Raw genomic sequence first — 20916 nt, 5'->3', positions numbered from 1 at the left:
CTCAGTGTCTCTAGCCAACCGTGTACTGTTACATGTCGTGGTTTAGACTCAATAGCTAAAGTGGGGCTCAATCATTACACATAGTATATCTTTTTTATCATTTAAAAACATCTATATAGCGAAGTATTCAGCAAAGTGCTTCGGTGTACATTACAATTACATACAAATATCACAAAGGATAAAAATAAATTTTAATCATATATCGGAATAATAAAATTATATAAGAAATCGGGATAATATAAGTATCTTATTTGCACTGTTCGACAGGGTGTAGTTACATGTCTTTGGGTTTAATGCTGAAATCGATGGAAATTCATCATCATCAATGTGAACTTGTTTATAATGTATCCAATTATAGAAGTTACCGAAGCGTATCTGTTTACAACAGTTAACGACTCCAATTTTAGCATTTGGACTATAGACGAATTTCAGACAGCAAATCCAAAAGTGTAAACCCAGAAAATCCACATCGTAAACCCAGCAAATCGACAGTGTAAACCCAGTAACTGACACTGTAACCCCAGTAAAACGAAAGTTTAAACCTAGCTAATGAACGTTTAGAACTCAGCAAATCGACAGTGGGGCAGCAAATCAATAAAATGTAAACCCAGTAAATTAGCAGTTGAAACTCGGTAAACCGACAGTTTAAACCCAGTAAATCAACAGTTTAAACCCAGTAAATCAACAGTAAATCAACAGTTTAAACCCAGTAAATCAACAGTTTAAATCTAGTAAATCGTTAGTTTAAACAAAGAAATCGACAGTTTAATCACAGGAATCGACAGTTTAAACCCAGTTAATCAACGGTGGAAACTCAGCAAATCGACAGTTTAAACCCAGTAAATCAACAGTCTAAACACAGCAATCGACAGTTCAAACCCAGTATAATTAAATCGACAGTTCAAACCCAGTATAATTAAATCGACAGTTCAAACCCAGTATAATTAAATCGACAGTTCAAACCCAGTATAATTAAATTGACAGTTCAAACCCAGTATAATTAAATCGACAGTTCAAACCCAGTATAATTAAATTGACAGTTCAAACCCAGTATAATTAAATCGACAGTTCAAACCCAGTAATCGACAGTTTAAACAAAGAAATCGACAGCGTAAACCCAGTAAATCGACAGTTTAAACCCAGCTAATTACGGTGGTAACTCAGTAATTGACAGTGGAAACTCGGCAAATCGATAGCCCAAACCAAGTATCTCCACAGCGCAAACCTAGCAAATCGCACCCTCAGTAACAACGTAAAAGAACCATTGACAATTGGAATTCAAAATAAAAGTAGGTCATAGCGCCGCTGTCCGGCCAAAAGTTCCCTCGTAGCACAATGTATGACGTATGCCCGTCTTCATTATCGCAGTCGGGGCAGACCAGTAGGACGTTAAACCCAATCTCATTTCATTTCCTCAGTAATAAACAGTAATTGTATTCCACAGAAATGTCCAACCTCGTGGGTTTTATCCGGGTCCTCCGGTTTCCTCACACTGCTAAAGACCCCTACGCGTAAGCGAATTATTGAAATAAAATTAAACCATATGTCAGTCCCAAAATGACCTAGTTTGTGTCGAGTGGACGTTAAACCCCATTTCTCTCGCTCTCTCTCTCCCTCCATAGAAATGTGTTCTGTGACGGTCCAGTTCAAAGTCATTGAAACAGTTTAATGATTTTAAAAATACACGTTTTACGCCTACATATTAAAGCTGTGGTAATGGTGCTTGCTTATATCAGGGGGGGGGGGGGGAGTTCTGTGATTACTGGCGATAATTTGTTATTTCCCTTATTACTAAACTTCAATGCTCGTTTTTGAAAGTTGAATATACGCTGCCTGTGTAGCTATTTAATAAGCGAATAAATGACCTTTGACCTTTGATTATGGCTTTCGGAGTACCACCCCCCTCCCCCATAACCACCCCCGCCCCACCGCTCTAAAGTCGTCTTTTATATACATTCCGACCAAAATATATGTGATATGTGTATACTACCGACAACGGATTACGTCTAATTGTTCTACAATATATCGGCCAAATACATCTTACGAAGATTGTTCTAGACAATGTCTGGGTATCGGAGGCACCACACATTCCGACATAGAATATTCTAAAGGGCTAAATCTAATTGTTAAGGCCAGTTCATTTTTCGTCAGGGTCGCTGAGATGTAAATAAGGTTAGTGCACGCGATTTTTCGCGAGATTGTAGGTTAGGTTTAAGAATTTTGGGGAGAGGTTAAGTCTCCACAGAAGCACTGACCTAGGATGTTGGCGGTGCTTATGGGAAAGAGGTAAATATTGAAAGGGATGAGCTAAATAATAAATTAGGCAAAAAGCTTAATGCTTAACTTATATATAGGTACAGTTAATGTGTACAAGAATAAGGTTCTAGATGGCTGAATCCCTTTATAACGTTTTTTTAAATGGCAAAGCGATGAAAAGGGTTGATATAAATGTGATGGTGTATATATATTCTATAGTAAGGTAGGCCTACATATTACATTCACACACCCAATATTAATCCAATGTCATGATTTCCAACAATGTCAAATTCTCCATTAAAAAAAAATAAAATAGAAATTTGACATTGTTGGAAATCATGACATTGTATTAAAGATACATTATGGGAAATTCGATAAAGAGTTGGCAGTTCTCATTATAATAGTTAAAAACTAGATAACGTAAAGGCAATTTGCTGAAAATTTCATTCAAATTGATCCGCTATGAACCCTAGCCTCGTTCATCATTACTAAAGTCAGTACGATAAACAGCATAGTCTCGATTATCCATTTAATCGTTAAATCGTGAAGGAAAGTTATAATCCACTTAAGATAGCAGGCTAGCGATGCCATGTAGAGTTGATTATGGTCTGGATAGGTTAATTAATGTCTAATTAATAATTTAGATAACATTTCAGGCCTAAAGAAAGATCTGCAACAGACAGATTTAGCTCTTGCATAATGTATGTTTAATATTTCCAACATTTTATTAGAAAAAAAATGAGAAATATGACATTGTTGGAAATATTAATCCAGTGTCACGATTTCCAACATTGGATTAAAACTTAAATTTAAAAATAATAATAATAATTTCACTCCTGGATTCGACCCCCCCCCCCCCCCCACACACACACGCCACCGATTGTTATTACATATCACTATTATATATAAAATGTTAAGAAAAGTAATGAAATGGGGTTTAACGTCCTACGCTTCTGCACCTAACCTGGGCTAATGAAGACGGGCATACGCGATACAGTGTGCTATGAGGGAAATTTTGCCCGGGCAGCGGCGCTACGGCCTACTCTTATATCGAATTCCAACTGCCAAGGGGTCTTTTACGTGCACGCCAATGTGTACACGGGACCTCGGTTTTTCGTCCTTGTCAGGCCCTCCGTTCTGCATCACTGACAAGGGGAAACCACGCCGGAAAATCGAGATGAACTTTCTCGGCCAATGCAGGGATCGAACAATCGACCTCCAGGCAAGCGAGTCAGTGCCTTACCCACTTAGCCACGTGATCCCCCCCCCCCCAAAAAAAAAAAAAAAAAAATGTTAAGACTTACCTTGCTGTGATAAATATATACAAATCCAAGGTTAATTAGTATCGATATTTAAAATCAATATATCGTATTGACAACAATTCACCTGGTGACGACAACTGGGCATACCATATCGATATTTACAATTAATATATCGTATTAAACACAATTCACCTGGTGATGACAACTAGGGATACCATATCGTTATTTAAAATTAATATATCGTATTAAACACAATTCACCTGGTGACGGCGACTGGGCATACCATATCGATATTTAGAATTAATATATCACGATGTTCGTATTGAACACAATTCAGCAGTTGCCGACGACTGGGGATACCATATCGATATTTAAAATCAGTATATCGTATTAAACACAATTCACCTGGTGACGACGACTGGGCATACCATATCGATATTTAGAATTAATATATCACGATGTTCGTATTGAACACAATTCACCTGTTGATGACGACTGGGGATACCATATCGATATTTAAAATCAGTATATCGTATTAAACACAATTCACCTGGTGATGACAACTGGGCATACCATATCGATATTTAAAATTAATATATCACGATGTTCGTATTGAACACAGTTCACCAGTTGACGACGACTGGGGATACCATATCGTATTTAAAATAAATATATCACGATGTTCGTATTGAACACAATTCACCTGTTGCCGACGACCGGGGATACCATATCGTTATTTAAAATTAATATATCCTTTTGAACACAATTCACCTGGTGATGACGACTGGCGATACCAGAATAAAAGAGGTGTTGAAATAACATGAAATATATATTATATTGATATACACGGAAGTTTGTCCGGTATCATGATATCCATATTGAACTATAAAGCCACCCATTCAGTCTTTTCTTATACCTGTATATACACGATATTATATTACACAGCACTATGGTTTAATATAAACTCCATTCAATACAAGACCTATTGAAACGCCCTTCTTAAAGGGAACGGTCGGGGTTAACATTTCAATCAAAAGCGACAAACGTAACTGAGGGTTGAACTTAGTGTCTTGAATTTAATTTCTCATTTAAAATATTTACATGGGTAGTTGATATTTAAAAGACAATTTATTCCGAAAAATAGAAGATATTTTTTGCCCAGTTTACAGAAAGTCTCTTCTTAAAGGGTACCGTAACCCCCTCTTCTTCTTTTTTAAGTAAACGCTTTTGCTTTTTGGCTTAACTTACTCAGATTGTTTATTTAACATTTTTAAAACTAAGAAACAAAATATACCAACGCTAGATAATCTCGCGGCTTGGATTAAATTGGATATAAAATAGGCCCATCGGTATTAATTCGCGGACAATCAAATAGCGGCGGGCTTATTACATAGCGAGCAGAATAGATCGATGAAATTTCTGTTCAACATATCGTTGTAAATACTGAACGAAGTTGAACGCTCTGTGGACCGATATTCCCATTAGAGATTCTTTTTCACGATATTGTAGTTTTCAAGGGATTCCTGCAATTAAACTTTAATATATAAAAGACAATGTAATCCGTAAATTAATATCTTGTGTCTATTAGTCATGCTGAGCTTTCATCATCCTCGGTATCCCCATGTGGTATCGTTCCGTTCTAATTCAATCCGTAAATTAATATTTTGTGTCTATTAGTCATTCTAAGCTTTTATCATCTTCGGTATCCCGATGTGGCATCGTTTCCTTCTACTGAATGATACTACTGGGGATACCGAGGATGAGATTTCACAGTTGCGGAGAAGAAAAGATATCGGGTACAGAGTTCAACCATGACATAACTAGATCAATCGAGATAAAATATGATTTATCTTTATCTCATGAATCCGTATGCACACGGATCTCTTTAGCAGTCAGCGAAAAATAATCCAAGAAAACAGAGAAAACATTCGATGCAATCGAATCCACTCCTCCGACTTGGAGCGAGCTCATTATTTGCTTGGAAATCGCGTTGATCTCATTATAACTTACACATCTTTGGTTGTATTTTATAGGCTAACACACATAGCGATTAAAATTTTCGAGCCATGGTGGCTCAGTGAGTTAGGCGCTGGCTCACTAGCCATGAGATCCCGGTTTCTGACCCTTTGTTGGTCGAGAAAGTTCCAAGGGATTTTCTTATGCGACATTCACTTGTCTGTGGTGTAGGATGGGGAGATAGGGCAGCGTTTATTTGTTCGATTGGTCCCGTGTACACGTTGAAGTGCACGTAAAAGAACCCTTGACAGTTGGAATTCGCAAGAAGAGTAGGTAGATACGCTGCTGTCCTAATAACTTGATATCATTAAGAGAATACTCTTCTAAACGTCGCCAAAATAAATAAGTAGCTGTTTCTTCCATAAGTATGTGTTTTTGTGTATTATCAATATTTAGTTTATGTTTCGGTGTTGTGATCGGTATGATTTAATTAAGATTTAATATAGCGAATGAACGGAGTAGAAGCCTGAAGTAGTCAATAGAAAGACTATAAAATCAAATCAAATAGCAATCTTCTGTTTGTATTGTGTGTTTATTTCAACGGCTCGTGCTAGTCTATGTAATATACGTGTATTTTATAGTCGATTGACATATAAAAACATAGTGGCGGCTCCACAATTTACTAGTAGCGAGGTGTGTGCATGTGTATGTTGGTGTGTGGTGGGATGGTGGTGGTGGGCTTTTTTTGTCGTAATGCTCTTCTTTCTCGCATAAAATGACAAAATGATGGTGTGAAAATTAAATTAGTTATTAGTCCAAGATATTTTATTGCCTAATTATAAACTGATCTGAGCACAGCAGCAGTCGTGGCCCCTGGATTTTCCAGTATGGGGTGGGAATGCTCTCCATAAAAATGTCACAGATTTCCCGGCGAAATACGTCAAATAGGGTTTCATTTATAACGGACACAGTGAACTGGGCCCTATTCACGAAAACTTAAACTAAAATAAAATCGAAATTTTAAGAAATACTGCAACTTCATTGGATATATGCAAATGGATTTTACTGGTCAGCCAATTGAATTGCAGTATTTCTTAAAATTTCGATTTTATCTTAGTTTAAGTTTTCGTGAATAAGGGCCCAGAAATTATTTGTTTTACAAACTGCGCCATTTTGTGGGCTGCCATTGTAAATATTCAATTAAGCATATAGCATATTATTATGAACTTTCATCACATTTCAAAACCTTTGCTAACTGTTTCACGTTGCCCATTTGGAGGGTCGGGTTGTCATTAATCAGTCAGAGCATTGGCTGGAAGATTTTCGACGATATCACAATTGTAGGAGCAAATGGTAAGTCCGCAATTACCACTAGTAACTGTACTGTCTAATGAAACACCCGCCTCGTAAAAAAAAAAAAAAATCAAAAAAAATCAAAAGGTATATTATTTTGAAATTGATCTCGATATATTTGTGAACGGAGTAAAAACTACATTTGATAATATAGACAGTAGGCCTAGCCTAATAATTTTACTGTCTACTTTATGTTATGTATACTTACATTATGTATACTCTATGAATAATAATACTATTAATTATTATTACTAGGTAGACTAAGTAGGCCTAGGCCTAAAAATTTACCACATCTGTAACTTGTACGCTAAAAAACCCTTGACAGTTAAAAGTCGATAAAGAGTAAAGGGAAACACCACTGCCTGTATACCTGATATTGATGTATGCGTATGTTTTGTATAATGTTCTTAATGGACGTAATATGCAAATAAAAAAGTTGAAAGTTGAAGTTGTAAAATTCTAATGAAAATAAACCCTCTCCGATAGACGATAGATAGAGTATAGACTAATAATAATTATTATTATGTCCATGGCGTTGGGGTGGACATTTGATAGCAGATGGGGATCACGTGGCTAAGTGGGTAAGACGCTAGCTCGCTAGCCTGGAGGTCGGATGTTCGATCCCTGCATTGGCCGAGAAAGTTCATCCAGATTTTCCGGCGTGGTTCTCCCTTGTCAGTGATGCAGGACGGAGGGGCTGACAAGGAAAGCTGTCTAGTCGTTCGGATGGGACGAAAAACCGAGGTCCCGTGTACACATTGGCGTGCACGTAAAAGATCCCTTGACAGTTGGAATTCGATATAAGAGTAGGCCGTAGTGCTTTGTCCGGACAAAATTTCCCTCATAGCACACTGTATGGCGTATGCCCGTCTTCATTAGCCCAGGTTAGGAGCAGAACAGTAGGACGTTAAACTCCATTTCATTTTATTTCATTTTTGATAGCAGATGACGTCTATAATAGATTTTAGAGTTATCGATCTTGTTTTACACAGGTGGAGCTGTCTTTGTTTTTAGTATTTTATTATTACTTTTTACGACGAATTTCTGCTCTGATCAAGATCTGAATTGGCCTAGTATGGATTAGAAACAGTCATGTTCATAACTCTTTTATACGGAGGCAAGTATAGTAAAATCTACGATAGGCCTATAATTAATTTACAACGCAAGGCTCACGACGTAGCGTCCTCTTCTTCAAATCAAAGCCTGTCAAAAGGGGCTTAGGCCTAGCCAGGCTACCGGTCTTTCTTGGACCATGGCTAAAATTTAAGAAGTTTAAGCGAACCAAAACACTACAGTGAAGCAACAACAATGTCAATGAATACCCTGCCCTTGCGTCAACACACCTGCTTCCTACAATGAAATAGTAACTGAAAAGCCTGAAATTCAAGTAGCCTACTAAATACTAAAATAGACCCATCTGTTTCGTCTTTATTTATATGAAATCAAATGTCATGTGAGGATTGAGAAGAAAAACCTTTTGCTTCAAACGCCTCTGCCCTGTTAAAACCTTCGCCATTTTAAACACCACAGGACTGACTTGACCTAAAGTATACAGGTTTGAAAGTTGTTCTGTATTAGACGACATATCATTAAAGTTAAAGATGCATCCGGTACCGTAGTAGTACTAAGTAGTACTAGTAGACCTACTGTTGCTACGATAATATTAATAAACAATATGCCACATCTTGTCAAAACTTCAAACAGTGGTAACTTCGCTGAGAATAAAGTAATTTGAATGAAAGTTTCAATATATTAATTTTGCATTATGTATTTTGGAACTGTAATAGCAAGAATTAGGGTCAGCTCTTTATCTAGACCTCACATAATGAATCTTTTTATGTCGTACCGTACACAAACCGCTGTCTCAATGACCGAGAGTTTTTCCATTCTTTATCCCCCTTGTTGGTGGTACAGACATGGAACTGCCCACACTGATCCGCAGTGAATATTTGCTTGGCCGCGACAATCACTGATAAGGATGACATTGATGCGGCTTAATGAGCTAGAAATATTAACTTTTTTCCTGCGACAAATTAAATTAAATTCTAAAACATTTTTTGTATATATTGGAAAAATAAATAAAGGCGTTTGACGTATTTGTAGTTAAAAATTATTTCCGATTTAGTGTAAATGGGTATTAAAATGACTAAAATGCAGCATTCTCTCCGAAGCAGTTATGTCTTATGTAACCAATGCACGCGCCATTCAGCCAATGATATACACCGCGTGCTGTGACAGCACGTGTTAAGGCAGTCATCTATGACAGAGATATTATACGAGACTCGTAATTCTCTGTGAAACAGATTGGGAACTGCCTAGCCGCGTGTACATAAAAAGACTATTGAGATTTGGAATGCGAAGAAGAGCAGATGGACCGGACAAAATATCCCCCACAGCACACTGCAAGGCGTATGTCCAACTTTTTTTTAGTGGGATGCTAAGTCGGAACCTGTGTTGGGGCATACCGGTAATTCAACTAATTGATTGAAATATTTTTTGTGTTTTGCAGATTCAATGACGAAGTTGTTAAATGCTGACTGTGGTTGTCGTAATTTTGTTGATTACGTAAAAGATGTCTGTAATTTTGATTCTGGTGGTAAGAACAAAAACATGACAGAGGCCGATCCAGGAATTTTGCCAGGTTCCTGAGACAATGTACCCCCCCCCCCTCCCATTCGGCAAACCTCGACAGATGTAGGGTATCGGAATCTGCCGAGGTTTGCCGAGTGCCCCCGCCCACATTGTCTCTGTCGTCATTTTGGCGTATATACATACACATTGAGCTTTTTAAACAGAGAAATTCAACACCTCGTTTGACGTCAATTTTTATTATGAATTAATACAATGACATTGTGATTCAATTTCATGGATGCAAAGCATTAATTGTGATATCACATAATGTCTATATCATTATCTCGTGATTTGAGTGCCCATCCCGTCCATTATCTGACGATAAAGGATAAAGACGGCCGAGAAACTTTTCTCATTAAAAGTGTTGATTTACAAAAAAAAAATTATGTAGCTGAGCAAGTGGGCGAGGGGGGGGACGAAAGTGCAGTTACTTTTCTAATTTCAATACGGCAAGGTGGGAGGTGTGGGGGGGGGGGGGGGGGGCGGATTTAAGAAATGTGCGCCAATTCGTACGAATGCTGGTAAATAAACGATGCGTGTTAAACTACAATTCTCCTCTCTCGTGTTACAATTTTACAAGCATAACCACGGATTTAAATAAAATACAATAATGTACTCACGAGACATTAAACCCCATTTTAACTTATAATTATAGCGAGAACTGTCAGCTCTTTAGCTAATTTTACCTAATGCCCTGTTAACCCCACTCCATTTCATTTCATTTAATATCTTGTAAAAGAACCGTAGACCGTAGAGCCGCAGTCCGGGCAGGCACAATTTCTCTCATAGCACAATGCATAGCATTAGGCGGGTGTAGATAACAATGCACCTAGAACAAATTGCAACAGAAATCAGGTGTGGTCTCTAGTACTTCCATAACAAAAGCGGCCATTATCGGTCTTGGGGAAATTTGCATAATTAACATAAATCCAAGATGGCCGCTAGTGGATAAGAAAATCGCCGAAATCTCCGAATCGGTTGACTTCAGTGTAAATAAATGTATTAACGACCTATAGGAAATCGATACTCTCGAGTTCAAAAATGCCAACATTTTTTACCTACGACCTTATTATGACGTCGTAACGTCATTTTGATGGCATTACGTCGTTCTCATTATCAAATTGTATTGAAACCAGGAACCGCTGTACAATTTCTATAAAAGAACACATCTTCATCCAAACTGAAACTGTACATCATCGTTCATCTATAGCTGGGAGACACGGTGGCTCAGAGAGTAAGACGTTGGCTTGCTTACCTGGGGGTTCAGTGTTTGATCCCTGCGTTGGCCGAGAAAGTTCATCGGGATTTTACGGCGTGGTACCCCTTGTCAGTGGTGCAGGGCAGAAGACCTGGCAGGGGACAACGTACATCTTCGGATGAGACGAAAAACAAAAGCGCACACAATTGTCATATAATCTAATTGAATTCATAAGAAAAATCAAAATAAAAGATACACCAGATAAAAGCGCTATTAAAGATAGTTAACTTGAATACGCTTTTAAAAATATAGACCCTAGTTCACAAACCATTCTCAGACTTATGTTGAGAATTTGCTCAACTTTCAATCATTGTTTATGAGAAATATCTTTGATGCAGAAACACAAAACTTTCCAGCACATAGTTTCTTATTGATGTATTTGATACATTAAAGCAACAAAAGTTTTATAAAGGGCTATATTTTAGTTAAAATAAGGCGAACAATTTTGAGTAAATTCACAACTTAAGTCTGAGAATAATATTTTGAGGGGGAAAAACCCATTTGCCTTCTAGCCGGCAAAATAAAGTGCTCGAAATTCCATGACTTTTGGTCTGGTGATATTCCGGATTGTGTGACAGTTTTCGGTCATCGATCATTAATTGTATCATCAATATTTCGGGAATTGAAATTTCTTTAAATTGACTAATGGATAAAACATTTAAAATCAGTGTAATTTAAATAAAAAAAAAGGGTGTTTTTCGGGCATATTTGTTTCATCAGTGAAATTTCTGGTGACATGTGAATGCAACGACAACAGCCTGGTTGATTGATTTGATTGATTGAGTTCAGATGTCTTCATTATGATTTAGAGACCCTCGACTCCCGGTCCGTCCCTGGTAACATCAAGACCGATAGTTACTGCGGTTTCATTTCTGTTTGTTATTCATTTCACGACCGGCACTTGTGATTACCCCAGTAGTACAGTTTTTCACAAGCTAGGGGGCCGAGGGTCTCTGAACCTGGCCTCGCGAGGGGTTCCCACTCTATTGGAGGTCCGGTGAGGTTCTGTCCTTGCTTTTACAAAACTGACCGTAAAAGATGATTTCTGTAATTTGTCCTGATGTTTCTAGCTTACGCACAAATTTGGTGGGTGACAATCCTATTTGAAATTAAGTTTTGAACCCAACATTGAATTCAGTAACCCTAAAAACCACCAAATCCACATATAAGACATATCCAACGGAAAAAAATGACGGTTAATTAAAATAGCACCAATTTAGATTTCATTTTGTCGACCATTTTGAATTTCTACCATCAAGAATTCTCGAAATTTATTTTTGAGATCAGAGTTGTGCCAACAACTTCAAAACACATATATAAGATATATAACCAAATTCCGCAAATTTGGAAAACACTTTGCCGACCATTTTGAACTTCTGCCATCATGGAGTCATTTTTGAGATCAGTATTGAACTCGGCGACATCGAGAACCGTGGAAATGACATGTTACAAGTAATATCCAACAAGGAAAAATGACGATTAAATTAACATCTGCCGATTTGTGTTGCTGCCATTTTGGATTTTAGAAATTTATCTTTTAATTCGGACATCGAAAACCATATAAAAGTCATAGCAAAAGTCATATCTTATGAAATTATCGCTGCCCTTTTATTACCATATTATTTATGTTGTTTGTTTTTTTAAATTGCATTATATTACCAAATTTGGCAGCCACTTTGAAAGAACTGCTCGGCACCATATGAAAAATACATTTTTTTAATTGATATTTGTCAAATTCGACTTTTAGGCACATTTGGCTTGCATAATCGTTCTGTGTTTGAGGAATTTAAAAATTATTTATTCTTCCACCACTGAAACACATTCCTGAAGACCGCCATATTGAATTATGTTGATTACGTCATTTTACCTTGGCCAAATTCGACCGATTTTGAGTATAATTTTGTCTGACATATTTATCATTGAACCAAACTGCATTGGTGCAATTTGTTTAAGGTAAAACGTTATATCTTTCCCCACCTATATAATGCTGCATGAAGTAAATAAAACGTTTTGTAATGATAAGTAAAGCTGTATGACACCATGGTTTTTGTGGCGTCATAGTTGGTATCCAAAATGGCGCCTGGAACTTTCCTTATATAGGGCTTTGGTTACGATAAGGTCGTAGGAAAAAAATGTCGGCAATTTTGAACTCGGGAGTATCGATTTCCTATAGGTCGGTAATACATTTAGTTGCACTAAAGCCAACCGTTTCGGAGATTTCGTCGATTTTCTAGTCCACTGGCGGCCATCTTGGAATTAAATTATTTATGCAAATTTCCCCAAGACCGATAATGGCCGCTTTTGTTATGGGAGTACTAGAGACCATACCTGAACAGTTCCCAAAGAAATGATTTCTGTTGCAGTTTGTTCTAGGTCCCCCCTATCATATTGTTATATCTACCCACCTACATATGAAATGAGAGAGAGAGAGAGAGAGAGAGAGAGAGAGAGAGAAATGGGGTTTAACGTCCGCTCGACACAAACTAGGTCATTTCGGGACTAACATTTGGTTTAATTTTATTTACATAATTCGCTTGTGCGTAGGGGTCTTTAGCAGTGGTAGGAAACCGGAGGACCCGGAGAAAACCGACGAGGTTGGACAGGCGACCCTACTTCTTGCCACGTACAGCATATGAAATGAAATGAACTGAGGTTTAACGTCCTACTGTTCTACTCCGACTGGGCTAATGAAGACGGGGTATGGTGTATGCCCAGTTTCGTTAACCCGGTTGGTGCAGAAAGGAAAGACGTTAAACTTCATTTAATTCCATTTTGTCCCCCTTGTCAGTGATGCAGGACGGAGTGCCTGACAGGGCCAGCTGCCTAGTCGTTCGGATGGGACGAAAAACCGAGGACCCGTGTACATATTGGCGTGCACATAAAAGTTCCCTTGGCAGTTGGAATTCGATATAAGAGTATGTCGTAGCGCCGCTATCCGGGCACACTGTATGGCGTATGCCCGTCTTCATTAGCCCAGTCGGAGCAGAACAGTAGAACGTTAAACCCCATTTCATTTTGTATATTGTAGCTGTTATAGATATTTGTGATGAGAATGGTAATGTGGCGTTTTTATCAACTAAAAGTAATAACGAGTGTGTTGGTAATAGTGTATTACATAGATCTGTCTATATACCACTTCGAGTAGAAAATGCACGTGAGTAGATACATATTAGCTTATATGATTTTTGGAATAATATTCTTTTCAGATTCAACTCCAACATTGTAGTTAAATACAGTATAATCTTTTTAGCGATCGAGAAACACGTTAACAGAACACAGTTATTTTGGAAAACAATCACTAGTTTTATTATAAAAGCACGACGTTTCGACAAGTATTCTCTTATAGTTATCACAATGACATTAGTGAGTGAGAGAGAGAAATATTTAACGTCCACTCGAAACAAACTAGGTCATTTCAGGACTAACATATGGTTCTATTTTATTTCAATAATTCCCTTGGTCGTAGGGGTCTTTAGCAGTGGGAGGAAACCGAAGGACCTGGTCACCCGGAGAAAACCCACGAGGTTGGACAGTCGACCCTACTCCTTGTCACGTACATATCAAGCACAGTGACATTAGTGAGTGAGAGAGAAAAATAGGATTTAACGTCCACTTGACACAAACTGGAATAATTATATGGATTCAATTTTATTTCAATAATTCGCTTGGTCGTAGGGGTCTTTAGCAGTGGGAGGAAACCGAAGGACCCGGTCACCCGGGGGAACCCCACGAGGTTGGACAGGCAACCCTACTCCTTGTCATGTACATTTAGTGAACTTAATGTCAATAATATTTAAAATCAATAGTGGAACCGTTTACATAAAATTTAATAACAGTAAATGATTTCTATTTTTAATTCTCTGTAAACATTGTAGTTGTTTGCAAGAGACTAAAAATCCATGAATTCACTTGATTTGATACTTATTGTTTGTTGCTTACAATATCTGTGTAGTTTGCGTCCCGGTCATTGGTTTGTCTTATCGGTTCGGTTTGTTTTTAATGCGGTTTGTCTTGCACTTACTTTCTAAATTTAACGTCTGACGGATTTTGCAGAGCATGTGGAAATGACAGTGGGTCAGTTCAAGTCCTGGGTTAAAGTAGCTAAGTCTCTAACTCAATTTCATACAAATTCTTACACGTTGAAAACACGAATTATTTGTCAATTCAAATCAACATTGATGCTGTAATCTTACCGGGAAAAGGCAGGCTTCTGATATCCAATATTTAAGACAAAATAAACATTTTACCATTGGTACACGAGTCGTGTTCCATAGTGCGTTTCGTCATCATTTGAAACAAGTGACCAGAAAGAGCGAGGCTAGACATATTCCACAACTCATGTCATACGATATGCAGAATAGACTGGAATAACCAGACGCTAGAAATTTCTATTCGGTTGAAACTTATGCCGTATTTCGCTGGATCTGACTGTTTTGAAATTAGAGTCAAAACGGAAACAATTGAATGTAAATCAGTTCATATACAATCAGGTTACATTATTATATGCGTTGCGACCCATTTGGGTCCATTTCTAGGTCCCAAATATTAGCGAATTAGCTCCTTTAAGGTGGTGTAGTGTTTAACACCAGTTAGATCAGCCTGAGACTCCCTCTGTATTTTAAATCAATCCGAGTTAAGGTCTTTGGTGTTGAGGTTGTGTTAAACATGGATATACTTACACTAGTAACACACTAGTGTCGTATCTGTGTTACTCAAACACTAATTTATACCTGAGCCCCTCAGTTTGTCTATATTTTCAATATCAATTTCCCGTTGTAAAAAAAAACAACATAAAAACTTATTAGATAATAATAACTTGATGAAGGTTATTATCTTGTCAAAAATAACTCTAACACTAACCGCTAGGGGTTAAAAAAAAATCTCAGTTCAAGTCATTTATAGAGAGAGAGAGAGAGAGAGAGAGAGATGGGGTTTAACGTCCACTCGACACAAACTAGGTCATTTCGGGACTAACATATGGTTTAATTTTATTTCAATAATTCGCTTGCGCGTAGGGGTCTTTAGCAGTGGGAGGAAACTGGAGGACCCGGAGAAAACCCACGAGGTTGGATAGGCGACCCTACTCCTTGTCACGTACAACCGGGGATTCGAAACCAAAGTCATTTATAACAACACTGGTGTGAAACATCAGACGATAAAAAAGGGATTCTTTTTTTTAACTTAAGGCTTTCAGATTTAGTTTCCAGGCGTAAAATGCTGTTTTTACCTATAACTGGCCAAAATATAAGGCAAAGAAATGAATGTTGATCGCTGACCTACTGATTTACGAGAATAATGATCAAATAGATAAACTATCTATTGAATATAATACACAGAGACAACACCTCACAACATACATTCAACATAGATCGCAGTTACTTAACTTCCCGAAAGCGGGGAGAAGTGGTTATTATATAGTCAGCCAGCCCATGCATTTGGGATTGTAAGGAGTACATATGAAGTTGCTGATTTTTTGTCTGATATTTCGGACAGATTCATAAAATTCCTCAACGATTGAATTTGCCAACCCAATCCATTTAGCCGATGGCAGAAATATGTGTTCAGTATTATACATTGATAGTATAATTTTTTTTTTAATTTGTTTTAAACAGTATTTTTATTCATTAAATCTGAATTTGGGGAACAGGCTATGCCTATGTGTAACCCCTCTTTCTGTAATGTCCTGAATGTCCAATATATTGTGTATCCGAGATCAGTGGTGAGACACATCATAAGTGGTATACCCGTCGCTGCACATGACAAAACTGCAGCAGAGTGGTCAGCTGAGTTTTTTTTTAAAATATTTAAACAATATGCAACCTAATAATGTATTATTGGGAAATGCAGCTTATAGAGAGAGAGAGAGAGAGAGAGAGAGAGAGAGGGTTTAACATCCACTCGACACAAACTAGGTCATTTCGGGACTAACATATGGTTTAATTTTATTTCAATAATTCTCTTGCGCGTAGGGGTCTTTAGCTGTCGGAGGAAAACGGAGGAGACATAGAAAACGCACGATGGTTGGACAGGCGACCCTACTCCTTGTCACGTACAACCGAGGATTCGAAACCATGTCAGTTGACTCAATGACAGGCCTTATGATACAGAGCGCATGTGCTAACCATTCGCCCCCCCCCCCCCCCAGCTTATAGAGAACTTCTTAGTGGCTAACTTATATGCATCAACCTTACTGGTTAGGGTCTGTATGCAATTAATAATCTTGTCAATCTTCCAATTTGTTTGCATCTGCAACACGAAATGAATGAATTAGGGCAGGATACAAAAGGGAAAACAGTCAAAAATAACACTAGTGTTGTAGTGTTTTATTTTTTCCACCAGTCTTAGCACTGGTATTAAACTAGTTTAAACTCAGGTTAAGGTACTAAAAAGAACACCAGTTATATACCACTACAACTCAACCTTAACACAAGCGTACTTGAATTGACCCAGTGTCTAGCCAAAATTCCACGAGGAATACACGTGTCCGGTACGTGTGTCAGTGGCCCGCCTTCTTTAGCCCAGTCGGGGCAGAACAGTAGTACGTTAAACCCCATTCCATTTCATTTCATTTCGTGTGTCACCGACCATAGGTTAACCATAGCTCTGGCATAAATGTGCTGACGTGCTATTAAACACCATTTCATTGTAACCATAACAATCATGAATAAAAACGAACATTCGGAGCACAAAATACAAAAATGTGAACGTCATTCAGGCAAATCCAATTATAAAGTTTAATTTTCAGGTGAAGATGACACATCGGTTAAGACCCTGGTACCCGTTCTACATGAATGGCAAAGAAGATATCCAGCATTAGAAAGTAGGTTAATTGGTACTGTTTTAATAAAACGCCATATCAATTTAAACTATCGATGTTGTTGTTTTAAAGGAGCTAAGTCTCTAACTCAATATTTTCCATAATATTCGAAATTAGAAACAAGAATTGAATATTGATCAGTTTCAATCAATATTGATGTTGTCATCCAATATTTAAGACACAATTAACATGAAATGAAATGAAATGAAATGGGGTTTAACGTCCTACTCTTCTGCACCTAACCTGGGCTAATTGAAGACGGGCATACGCCATACAGTGTGCTATGAGGGAAATTTTGCCCGGGCAGCGGCGCTACGGCCTACTCTTATATCGAATTCCAACTGCCAAGGGATCTTTTACGTGCACGCCAATGTGTACACGGGACCTCGGTTTTTTTTGTCCCATCCGAACAACTAGGCAACTGTCCTTGTCAGGCCCTCCGTTCTGCATCACTGACAAGGGGAAACCACGCCGGAAAATCGAGATGAACTTTCTCGGCCAATGCAGGGATCGAACACCCGACCTCCAGGCTAGCGAGCCAGCGCCTTACCCACTTAGCCACGTGATCCCCCGACACAATTAACATTTTATAACAAGTACACGAGACGTGTACCCTACGGTTTTGGGGTCATTTTGTAATGAACAAATAAAAAAAATGTCCTACAACACAATGTGGAAGTAATTAGTAAAGGCCGATTCACAAACTACAATATAAAAACGTGTACAATGCACTAAGCAGGCGTAAACGACTGCCGTATTTCACTGAACATATTGATTAGAAATTTCAGTTTGTTTTTTTTTCTTTCAAAAATTGAATACAAAACACTTTATATACATTCATATTAAATTAATATGTGCTTTTAGAACCATTTTTGTTTATTTCAAGGTTCCAAAAAATAGAGCCATGCGTCCTTTAACCTTTAAAGCAGGGACTGGTCCCTATACACATGGTAATCTTCTTCTTGTTTTTTTTAGTGGGGGGGGGGGGGGTTAACGCGTGTACGTTAGTTCATAGGGTTTGTCCTTGAGTCAAGTAGCATTGTGTCGATTCCCTGCGTGTACGTGACAGGTCGACAACCAGACCTGTTGGTGTCTTCTATGCTTTTATTGTAATTGGATGTGGCAGAAATGTAATAATTAACAATAATCAATCTTTGTTTTGAAGAAAAAATTGACTTAGTAGCAGACCTTATGATGTAGCGCGCACGCGTTAACCACCCCATCCCCAATATTTTAGATATTAGGATCTTGTCACCAATAGCACCATTTTGAACATCGTCTCCTCTCTGGTGCGTGTAAAGAGTTTTATTAACATTATCATCATACCAATATAATAATGTTCAATCTATTTGTAGAAAAGTTGAAGAACCAGATGGCGGGAGAAAAAGGTAAGCGTCCAGTATAAATAGAACCAATTACGTTATACTGACAGGGCCCTCAAATGGGGGGGGGGGGGCTGAGGGGTCATGGCAAGGTAAACATCCAGGTTAAATAAATAGAACCGATTACGTTATACTGATTGTGACATCAGAACGGGAAATCGATTATTTCGCCTCGCCAACGTCCTGTACACGTTGGTGTGCGCGTATAACAACCCATGACAGCTGGAATTCGAAATTACATGTAGTTTAAGCCGTAGCCCCGATCTCCGGGCAAAATTTAACTCAAAGTCAAAGCGGTATTCCCGTCTTGATTAGGAATGGTGCAGAAAAGTAGGAATCTATTTCATTTCATATCTTTCCATTGTCGAAATCGTAAATAAATGAAATAAAATGGGGCTTAACGTCCTACAGTTCTCCTCCGACTGGGCTAATCAAGACGGACATGAACTCGGCCAACAACGGGAGAGAACCCGACACCTCCAGGCTAGCAAGCCAGCGTATTACTCACTTAGGCACCTTACCGTGGCTCTGTAAATACAGGTAGGTGGTATATAAATAAAATAATGTAAACTTTACTTACGGGGTGGGATCCCCCGCTTTCATTCCACTGCTAAAGGCCCCTACGCGCAATCGAAATATTGAAATAAAATTAAACCATGTTAGTCCCGAAATAACCTAGTCTGTGTCGAGTGGCCGTTAAACCCCATTTCTCTCTCTCCATAAACTTATTATTAATACATCTATGTGAATATCTTTTTAGCGGGAACGGAACCAAGATCAGGTAAAAAAGAGAGAGCCGGGAGAGATAATAAAGACTCAACACAGGGTGATGTGGCTAAACGTTCCACCACCAGCAAAAAGAAGAAATAAGTTGAAGCCAGTGCTACTTCAGAAACGGAATTAATATCACCGTAGAAATAAATCCTGTAGTTCTGGGTGTTTTGCGCGTAGCAATAATGAATACCGTGTTTTTAAAAATATTCTTTAAATTGTATTCCATTGGTTGTAAATTAATTCTTTAGGTCAAAGAATGGCCATCTGTTATCATATGACCATGTTTTTGAAAACTAAATAAAAACAAAAGAACATTATCTACTATTTAAATTTAAAAATGAAATTCGTAATATAGGGAATTGGTTCCCCGAGGTGGTGAAAAGGACCCCCAGAGTCAAAGAAAAAAAGAGAGAGGGATGGGGTTTAAATTCCACTCGACACAAACTACGTCATTCCGGGACTAACATGTTTCAATTTTTATTTCAATATTTCGCTTGTGCGTTGGATCTTTAGCAGTGGGCGGAAACCGGAGGACAGGAGGAAATTCACGAGGTTGGGTCACCCGTCCCCTCCCTTCAAGAAAAAGGTCCCTGACTTCAGTGCATGGCCCCATGTTTTCGGTACTAAGAAAAATGAATCCTGAGCTATAGGAATGATACCAAATCAAGTACAGAGCCCGTTCGAGATAGGGAGTAGTATTTTCAAAAGGGTTTATCCTGCCATAACTTCATCCAAAGGTTTATTAATCTATACATATATCATATAGAAGAATAATAATATTCATTCAGCTTTGATTATATTTGACCCCAGTGATGCCCTGTATTTTACCCTAGTGATGTTCTGTATTTAGTGATGTCCTGTATTTTACCCTAGTGTTGTCCTGTATTTTATCCCAGTGATGCCCTGTATTTTACCCTAGTTGGTGTCCTGTATTTTATCCCAGTGATGTCCTGTATTTTACCCCAGTGTTGTCCTGTATTTTACCCTAGTGATGCCCTGTAATTTACCCTAGTGATGTCCTGTATTTTACCCCAGTGTTGTCCTGTATTTTACCCTAGTGATGCTCTGTATTTTACCCTAGTGATGCCCTGTAATTTACCCTAGTGATGTCCTGTATTTTACCCCAGTGTTGTCCTGTAATTTACCCTAGTGATGTCCTGTATTTTACCCCAGTGTTGTCCTGTATTTTACCCTAGTGATGCTCTGTATTTACTCTAGTGGTGTCCT

General features: G+C 38.2%; 1 long non-coding RNA gene across 1 annotated transcript; it reads left to right on the top strand.

Annotated features, from left to right (window-relative positions):
- The first annotated feature begins 9334 nt into the window (after window positions 1-9334).
- LOC126809903 (uncharacterized) lies at window positions 9335-17543 on the top strand. Its single transcript, XR_007674984.2, has 3 exons — window positions 9335-9423; window positions 13745-13870; window positions 17462-17543. It is a non-coding gene; the product is annotated as an uncharacterized LOC126809903 (long non-coding RNA).
- The last annotated feature ends 3373 nt before the right edge of the window (window positions 17544-20916 follow it).

The sequence above is a fragment of the Patella vulgata genome, chromosome 2 (assembly GCF_932274485.2).
Source record: "Patella vulgata chromosome 2, xgPatVulg1.2, whole genome shotgun sequence".
Lineage (NCBI taxonomy): Eukaryota > Metazoa > Mollusca > Gastropoda > Patellidae > Patella > Patella vulgata.
This window is presented reverse-complemented; position numbering and strand designations above follow the sequence as displayed.